A 10,253-nucleotide genomic window follows, 5' to 3' on the forward strand; every position below is an offset into this window, starting at 1 on the left:
TGTCCCTTAATGCTACAACCTGACTCTTGCCTTCAAACCCACGTGAACAGAAGTGTGACTTTTAAAATGTTAATCCAATTTTGTTGGCACCCAGGCAAAGGGGCAGGTGTTCTGGGGGGTTGGTAGGTGTCCAATAGCCTCCTCGTTTTGGGTGGGAGATTTTCAGGGGGAGAAATTGCCTCCCCCTTTACCAATGAATGTCCAGTGGAGGGCTGGGTGATGAAATAAGGCTGAGCCCAGACAGTTCTTCCAAGCAACCTTTTCAAGTCGAGAAGGGCTCATTGGATCACAGATGAAAAGTTCTGTCACCTACTCCAGAAACACTGTGTATTCTGGGTAACTAAAAGAACCAGTAGACGTGATTGCTTATGACTTGTTAGCTCTGTCTGGAGGACTATGCACTGGGCAGCTGCCACAGGGCTGGAGGAGGGCAAGAGCTCTGGGAATAGCAGGGCCCGCCCTCCCAAACCACTACACCTGCTTCCAGCCCAGACCCTGCAACCATCATTAAGCAAGAGAAATGTTTGTGGAGGAGCTCACCTTCCTCAATGCCACCAGCAACAACTGCTGACCAAGTGTTACCCATAGACAGATGGGCACAGGAGCCCTGGGAGTGTGGCAGCACCCCCCAGACCACTGGTCCTGTTTCCAGATCGGCCCTTACAGCCATTGCCTGGGGAATCAGGGTCCAGCCAAATTCACCAAAAGCCAACCAACTGCCCTTCCCACGTCAGGTGGGCCAGCTTAGCTCCCTGGCCCTGAGGGAGAAACAGGAGGCCACCACCACTACCACCACTACTGCTGCCACCATCTTTGCTCGGACTCTCATGGAGACAGCCAAGGACCTTGAGCCCAAGGCCATGGGGGAGAGCAAGGCTTCCAGCCCCGTGCCTTCAGCCATCATCACAGGAAGCAACCTTGGTGGAGGATGAAGCCTGGACCTGCTCCAGCAGGTGCTTGGGTCACATCGATGGAAGACCCAGAAAAGAAAGTTCTTATCACCACAGTCCTTGGCACTGCCAAATGGTTCAACATCAGAAATTGATATGATTTCATCAGTGGAGATAACATTAAGGAGGAGGCATGATCATCTGCTTTGCTGCTGCCCTCTGTGTACCACAGGACCTCTCCATCTGACTTGCAGCCGAAACCTTCCATGTGAGCTGGAGAGTGGAGACCTCCTCACTTGTCTATTTGTATCCCCAGCCTTCAGCACATAGCAAGAGCTTCATAAATGTTTCATTCATTCATTCACTTATTCCTTCCATCAAATATTCTTGTTTTCAAAAAAGGGAAAAAAGGTCCTCCAAACCACAGGGCTTTGAGTCTGGGGAAAACTCTAAAATGTATCATTAAAAGTGACAGTTAGTAAACATTTAGACAAGGAGAGAGTGTTTACAAAGGGCAAGGATGACTTCAAGAACAGGTCAAGAACAAAAAGGTGTCAACGAGCTTTGTTTTTAAAACAATAAAGTGATGTCAAGCTCACCCTCACTCCCCTTTGTGACAGGATTAGATCAGGGGAATGCTGTGGATTTCAGTAAAGTGTTTGACACAGCCTTACCCACTTTGTTTATGGACAAGATTGAAGACTAGGTTGGATGGATTCAATAAACCAGTTATGTTGAGAGACTGGACCCAAGGAGCAGGAGCATTGAAGGCCCAAGGCTGGTCTGGAAGGTTTCCCCTGCGGTACCCAGGACCTGGGCTGTTTAATGTTTTCACCAATGATCTGGATGTGGACGTAGAAGGCGTGCTCCTATTTTTCAGATGGTATAAACCTGGGAAGAATAATCAACGTTGTTGAATCATTTCAGTCACGTCTGACTCTTTGTGACCCCACTGGGGGTTTTCTGGGCAGAGATACTGAAATAGTTTGCCATTTCCTTCTCTAGCTCATTTACAGATGGGGAAACTGAGACAAAGAGGGTTAAGTGACTTGCCCAGAGTCACGCAGCTAGTAAGTGTCTGAGGCCAGATTTTAACTCAAGAAGATGAATCTTCCTGACTTCAGGTCCAGCACTCGATCCACTGTATCATTTAGCTGCCCCAGCGTGACTTTAGGATGCTTTATAAGAGCCATAGTGTCCAGGACCAGGGAAGTGCTAACCTTGTCATACTGGCTGTCTGTCTGGTCAGACGGTTGTAGCAATATATTAAATTCTGGACCTCAAATTTTAAGGAACAGCTGGAGGGGAATCACTAGAGGCCAGAACAAGATGGTGAAAATCTCCAAGAATAGATGGAAGGAATTGGAAATATCTAGTCTGGGGAAGTAAAGACTGAGGTGGGGGACATGAGACCCATTTTCAAGTATTGAAAATACTTTTTCTTGGAAGAAGGATCAGACCCCTCCATTGGCAAATTTAAATTTGTCATAATGAAAGGCCTCCTGGTGACTGGAACTATCCCAATGTGGGACGGGCTGCCTTAGAAGGGATCAGGCTCTTCCTAACTGGGGTTCTTCAAGCAAAGCTAGATGGACCCATGTATGGGATACAGGGTGTCCTAAAGAGCTCAGTGCCGTCTGAAGCTATCAGCACGTAAAACTGCACTAAGACTTTTGGGACGCCCTGTATCGTTCAGGGATGGGTTGGACAAGATGGTCTCCAAGGTCCCCTTTAGCACCTCTCTTTGTGAGATGCTGTGATTCCCCTTGGTTGATTTGCTTAAGTAACATCTATGAGTCAGAAAGACCCGGTTTTGAGCTCCAGCCCATTACTAGGGTGACTGTGGGCCTACATCTTCTCATCTGTGAAATGGGCATGACCGTACCTGTCCTGCTTGCCTCGAGGAGTCGTCGTAAAGACCAGGTGAGAGGATGGACGGGCACCGGGCTGCTCTGGGAGCTATTCTTCGTGCTGTCATCACCTCTGAGAGACGCCAGCAAGAGCAGCAGGCTCGGGAAGTGGGTGGAATGGTGAAAAGGGAGGAAGGAAGAGCTAGTGTGGTCCCACGCTTGAGGAGGCAAAGCTGTAGCCAAGGGCTTCTCCCCATGCTGCCTCGAGATTCCCACCAAGGACAATTTTCCGATGCCGTCTGTGGTCAGAGCGATGGTCGGCTTGGGCGCCGCTGCTTCTGTAACGACTCTGGACTCCCGTAGATGGTGGCTGGTGTCCTCCCCTTCAGTGCCAGGGTCAGTGTGGGAAGAGTGCTGAGGGAGGAGACTGTGCCTCTCACCATGGGCAAGCGAGCACCTTGATGGGCCTTGGGGGCTGCGTGGAGAGGGTCAGGCTCAAGTCTTCATTGAGCGCTTACTATGTGCCAGGCTGGGCATACAATGACACAAAGGGGCTGGGCCTGCTCTCAAGGAGCCCACTGTCTAATGGGGAACTGAGGAGTGGTGGGGGCATGGAGGAGGTACCCACATGGAGGCGTGGTATCGAGGTTTGGAAAATCAGAAGCAGTGGGGAGGGGAGCGAAGGATGGCTGGCCGGCATCCCTCTCCAACATGGAGGCACTGGAAGGAACTCTCCAGTGGGAGGAAGGGGTCTGCATGGAAGATGGGTGTTCTAGAGTGAGAAGGCCTCAGGGACGATGGATGCTCCAAAGTATGAAGGTCTTGGGGAAGATGGATGTTCTAGAGTGAGGAGGCCTTGGGGAGGATGGGTGTTCTAGAGTGAGGAGGCCTCGGGGGGAGGGGGTGGATGCTCCAGAGTGAGGAGGCCTCAGGGGAGGATGGGTGTTCTAGAGTGAGGAGGCAAGTGAGGAGGCCTTGAGAAGGATGGGTGTTCTAGAGTGAGGAGGCCTTGGGGAGGACGGATGCTCCAAGGAAGCCTCAAGCGAGGATGAATGTTCTAGGGTGAGGAGACCCTAAGACCAGGGAGAGGTTCCAGAGTGAGACTGGAGGAAAGGCCCCAGGTGGAGTCCTTAACGTCAGAAGCGCCCCAGAAGGAACACCAGGAGGCCCACCCAACCTCTCCAAGGGTGGTTTTCAGGGTCACAAGGCAATCGATGTAAAAATGTGTCAAAAAGAAGACAAATCTACACAAGTGTCTACACTCCCACAGCATCTTTATGCCTGAAGGGCAAGTCTTCAGAAGGCAGGACCCAATGGTTGCAAACCAATATAACGTGTGTTTTCCAGACAGACAGCAGTGTGCCCGCTTATTTGATAAGTGGTGTGTGTAAATAAATGTCACTTCCTCTTACCATGGATGGCTACGCACTCTGCAGGATTCCCCCTAGGGATCCTTTACAGTTCTAGACCAGTACATTTGGAAGGAGATGCGATGTATCTGCCATGTTCTCAGAGTAGGCCCGGGCCCCACTATCACAGGAGGGAACATGGCACACGGGAGGTCCCATGCTTTGCTGCCGCACCACCTCCGAGGCCAGAAGTAACACCCCAAAGGGCACCTCATTCTCCAGGAGAGTCTGCAGCAACACAGGGTTAGGAGCAGGAAAGATCTTTTTTTTTTTTTTTGGTTTTTGCTAAGCAATGGGATTAAGTGACCTGCCCAGGGTCACACAGCTAGTAAATGTTATGTGTCTGAGGCCGAATTTGAACTCAGGTCCTCCTGAATCCAGGGCCGGTGCTCTATCCACTGCGCCGCCTAGCTGCCCCAAGGAGCAGGAAAGATCTTGAAAAGAGGGGTTGGGGGTTTGCGTGTGGTGCTGGGAGTAGCAGGTGTGTGGCAATTCCTGCCTGGCTTGACCATCTCCCATGAGCTCCGCTCACAAGGGTCCTCTGCTGAGGTGTGTGACCCGGTGTTGAGTGCTGGGTGGGACGTACTAATGACCAGGTGCACTTTCTAGGAGGAACAGAGGCCATGCTATGTACTCAGAGTGATTCAGCCCCCCGCTTCCTCTTCTTACCCGTCATTTGCCATCCCAACCACTCTGACTCAGTCTATGTGTCTATATTCCCCTCCCTGGTCCCTTCCTCCAAGGAATGACGCAGGTTCAAGTAGCTGAAATGTCGTCTTCTCCAAGGAGACGTCTTCCATCATCCCAGTGTTGCACAGTCTTAGTGGTCAAATCCTATCCGTCCTCCCGACCCATCTCTTGAACACAACCAGGCCTTGTTCAAGGATTCATCACCCATCATCACCAGGCCATTGCAAAACCTTCCTAACTGGTCTCCCTGCCTCTACTTCCTCCCCTGTCCAATCTAACCTCAACAGCTGCCAAAATGATTTTCTTAAAACACAGGTCCAACTGGGTCACTCAAACTGTGACGTCTCCCTAGTTATCACTTCTAGAATCAAACTCAAGCTCCCCTGGCATCCCTCAATCTGGATCCCGTCTGCCTTTCAGGCTTATCATACATTAGCTCCCTCCACTCAAACTGGCTTTCCTCACACGTCATTCTATTTCCCTATCTCTGTACCTTTGTCCAGGCTGTGCCTCCTGCCTGGATTGCCCTCCCTCCTCACTTTTTCTTCTTGGAATTCTTAGCCTTATTCAATGCTCAGCCAAAGTGCCACCTCCTGATTCCTCCACCTGCTAGTGCTACCCTCCCCCACCCCATGATCTCATATTCACTTGACATAGATTTTGATGTGTTTGTTTTGACTCCTTCCTTCCTTAGGACGGAGGCTCCTTGAAGGCAGGGATTTTGTGTTCCCAGATCCTGGAACAATGCTTGGCATGTAAGTAGGCACTTAATAAACGCTTGTTAATTGACTGGGTTCTAGACTTGATTACGATGATAATAATAGTCAGCATTTGTATAGGGTTTTAAGGTTTGCCAAGCACTTGGCCTATCTTATCTGATTTAAGCTCACAACTCTTGGAGGTAGGTGATATTATTATCCCCATTCTACAGTTAAAGAAACTGAGGCAGGGGCAGCTAGGTGGCGCAGCGGATAAAGCCCTGGCCCTGGAATCAGGAGGACTTGAGTTCAAATGAGGCCTCAGACACATAACACTACTTAACCCCTTTGCCTAGGAAAAAAAAAAAGAAACCAAGGTAGGCAGAGTGAAGTGACTTGCCCAGGGTCACACAGCTAGCAAACGTCTAGGGTTGGGTTTGGACTCAGGTCTTCCTGACTCTAGGCCCAGCACTCTATCCACTGTGCCTGCTTGTATAAGACCTTGGACAAATCACTTTCACTCTCTGGGCCTCAATTTCTTCATCTGCAACACGGGACCACGTGACATCGACTTCTTTCTGGCTTCACGCCTTTCATCCTCCTGCTCATCCCGGGAGGCACCATTTTAATCAGTGCTGGTTCATGGGCTGACAGTGATTATCAGCAGGCTCCTTGAGCGTAGGGAACTCAGAAGCTACTAATCTGATTCCCCGTCAGTCACTTTACAACAAGCAAACTGCGTCCTGGCCGGCATCTCATGGTTTCTGTTTCTCTGGCACTTTCAGGTTCATGAAGCACTTTCCCATCACAGCTCTGGGATATTAGGGCAACCACTACAGTCCCCATATCACAGGTAAGTGGTGCCGTAGTGCACAGAGCGCCATCTTGCCGAGTTCAAATCTGGCCTCAGACACTTCCTAGCTGTGTGACTCTGGCCCATTGCTTGTCCCTGTCTGCCTCAGTTTCCTCTGCTGTAAAATGAGCTGGAGAAGGAAATGGCAAACTACTCACGTCTCTGCCAAGAAAACCCCAAATGGGGTAATGAAGAGTTAAGACATGAGCGAAACACAACCCAACGACCCAGTTACGGGGAAGGCTACCGGCTGGGGAGTGAAGTTGAGTCGCTTTCTCAGAACGAGTCACTGAGCAGGTCCTCCAGGTTACTTGGAGATTCTGACGAGGGTTCCTGGTTCACCTGGCTTCAGGCCAGAGCTAATGTGAGCCTAGAAGGCAGAATAACGGTTCCCCTCTGGTCTCTTTCACAAGGAAGGAGCTGATGTTTTCACCAGGAAATGTGTAGCATCAGGAAACAAGGTCTTGGGGATATGGAACTTACCTACAACAGGAATTGTAGCTTCCTGAGCAGGGGACTGCCATGATGGAAGCAGCGTGTGGGGAGGATAACTGGGGAAGAGCGGCCAGGCCCCTGGTCAGGAGGGCTTGGCTAGGACTGGGCTGTTGAAAGGTACCATACTGGGTGGATCTGCCAAAGAGCGAGTGGGCAAAGATTGTGCAGAGTGTCCCTTCCCAGGGACAGCGATACAGAAAGCCTGGTGGTGCCTGCACGGCGAAGACCCCTGTATGTGGAGAACGGCACACAGGTTCTGTGAGGGAAATGGAGGGACAGACTTCTGACCTCAGATCCAAAATTAGTATGGCTTAGACCAGCTGAGTGAGATCTTGTAGGAGAGTGCTGTTCTGTGAAACCCAGCCAGGAGCAGCCAGGGGTCATCACCACTCATGTAACGCTCTCCCTGGGGTTTCAGCCCCAGCCTCCCCATCTCACTCAGGGCTGCATGACGCATGCAGATTGGAAGGTCAACGGTTGGTACCAGAGGTACCCCAGGAGGATCATCTCCTTTGGGGCCTCCGTCAGTGGCTACAGTAGGATGCACCCTACTGGAAGGAGGGAGGCCATTTACCTCGAGGCAGAATCCAGAGGAGCTTCCTGGCTGATTCTAAGCAGCACCTCCCTAGTCGTCTCCCGAGGCAGGAACAGCCTTCTCAGGGACACCAGAGTTACTTCTGGCTGCTCTGAGTCCCCAAGGAATCCTCCCATGGCCACCTTGGGTTTTCCTTGGGAAAACCACCTTCCCAACTCCTGCTTCTCATGGCAAAAACCCACCTCTCCGTAGGCAATTTCCTAACTCCTAGTTGACGGAATCTCATTTCCTATCATTGTTCAGAAGTTTCATTGTGTCCAACTGTTTGTGACCCCATCAGGGGTTTTCTTGGTAAAGATCCTGGAGTGGCTTGCCATTTCCTTCTCCAGCTCATTTTACAGAGGAGGAAACAGAAGCAAACAGGGTTAAGTGACTTACCCAGGGTCCTACAGGTAGGAAGTACCTGCAGCCAGATTTGGACTCAGGGAGATGAGTCTTCCTGACTCCAGGCCCAGCACGCTATCCTCTGGGCCACCTCACTGCTGGTACTATACAGAAGAGGGAAAAAACCCCCCCAGAAATGAGATGGCCTCCATCAAATGAACAAACCAGGTCACTGATTTAGGCCTGGAGGGGGACCCAGAGCTCTTCTAGCACAGTCCCCTTACTTACCACTGAGGAAACAAGCCCAGGGAAGTGACGAGGCTTGTTCTGGCCACTGGGGTATGAAGAGGCAGGGCCAGAATTTGAACCCATGTTCTCTGACTCAGTCAAGCAACCTCTCCTTCTGCTTGAGAGGCATTTAGGGGAAAAGCTCAGCAAAGAAGGCCTCCATGGGCGCCTATGGCCCTTGGGGAGCTCAGGCCTCACAGCAAGTTGATTCTCCCATTTTTTTCATGCCAAATGTACAGCAGAGGCTGGAAGATGGGCTGATGGGCTCTTGGAGAGAAAATTGGAGATGTTTACAGCAGGTGGTTAATAAATGTCTATCGAATGAATGCTGGTAGAAAGTTCCATAACTTTAAAGCTTTAAAAATGTACCTGTACTTTTTTTTTTTTTGCTTTTTTGGTGAAGCAATTAGGGTTAAGTGACTTGCCCGGGGTCACACAGCTAGTGTCATGTGTCTGAGGCTGGATTTGAACTCAGGTCCTTCTGACTCCAAGGCCGGAGCTCTATCCACTGCACCACCTAGCTGCCCTGTGGACTTACTTCTCAGGTTTGGTGCCAAGATAAATCCCATGGGTGTGGTGCCATGCACGTAAGGGCCATTTTTTGGGGGGCATGATTAACAGCTCTGTTCACAGAATGGGGGGAAGGGGAGAGAGTTCTTCAATGGACTATGGTTGGCTCACCAGCTGTATCTGAAGTTTCCATGTGGATTGGAAAGCTTAGCTTTAAATACTCTTTATGGTGAAGCCTGGAAATCTGAAATTTTTTATAGGTAAACCAAACTTATGGGTGGCATTTAGGCTAAATGTGGCAGAACTTTACAGGAACAGCGGTCCATCCAAGTGACTACTCAGCTGATAGACTCTGAACAGTGTTACACACTCTGTAACAATTAACAGCCTGGACGAAAGGGAACCCCCTTCAAAAACAAACCCCCAAACCCAACCCTTGCAGGCTTTTGAAGACTGACGTGAAGGGAGATAAATCATTCTTTCCTCCTCCACGAAAGAAGAGCTGACCCCACCCGGGCAGCCTCAGCATGGGGCTTGGATGCTGGTTTGGCCCAGAAGGGGCCGCAGTAGACGGCCCCCTCTGGTCTCTTTTCCATCTCTGACAAGATCTATGAATCATCTTTTCCTCCAGTCAAAACGGAACTCGATGGTTTCACCAAGGGTAGGTGAATGTTCCTTTTTCGGCTGTCAGGTTGGAAAGCCCTGGGGTCTTTTTAATTTCAGATGTTAGGAAACCAAACAAGATGAGCCCAAACCTCTACAAATGAGGTCCCTGCTGAGAAACGGTCCAGCTGTGTGCAGCAGATGGGTTTCAGACAGTCTCCCACAACCAGGAAGGCGAGAGTTAATTTGAAGAAGCAGAAATTTTAGCACGCTCACATTGCCTCTTTGGGAAGGAGCTGAGATCAATGAAGAGACAGGATCTGAGGGCGCCCCGGGTTCCTTCCTGATGGCCAACAGCTAAGCTACCAGGCACCCCAAGGAAAGAAAAATGAATGAAAAGCCAAGTGATGCGCGGAACTCTGCATTACAATGGTTTGTTGAATTGGCTGGACCACAGCTTAAAGTACAGCGATGGATGGCAGGTGCTTGGCGTACCTGTTAAGAAGTCTTACAAATCACTTTCAAAAGTCTATCAGATGAGAAGGGGATTTACTGAGCCAGACGCTGGCTCCAGGGGCAGAAGAATGGAAGGAGCCACATGCAGGAGTTCACTGGAAACCCCAGAGCGCGCCAGTCGTAGAACACAGGACCCTCCACTTAGGGACATCACCTGGCTGCACTGCCACGGGGCTTCCCCCTACCAGGCCCTTTCTCCTCCCCATCCTCCACCTATTCAGCTTCCTTTGGTGCTCAGTCTTCCTCCGTTAGACTGAACCTCCTTGAGGCCAGGAGCTGTCTTCCTTTTTTTCCATGCATTTGTATCTCTATCACTTAGCACAGTGCCAGGCACACTGTAGATGCTTGTTAACTACTGACTGACTATTGATAGGCCTGTAAAAATAGTAACTGGAATGCTAAAACCCAGGACAAAGTGGGGATGCTACGGAAAACTAAGGAGAACCAAATGGTAGGCTCAATTTCTTTTTAACTGTATTGGAAGGAAAGAAGATCAAAGAACAGAACAGGACTCTAGCCTTTTGTGAATGAG

Source organism: Phascolarctos cinereus, unplaced genomic scaffold (assembly GCF_003287225.1).
Source record: "Phascolarctos cinereus isolate Bilbo 61053 unplaced genomic scaffold, phaCin_HiC Scaffold_4;HRSCAF=312, whole genome shotgun sequence".
NCBI lineage: Eukaryota > Metazoa > Chordata > Mammalia > Diprotodontia > Phascolarctidae > Phascolarctos > Phascolarctos cinereus.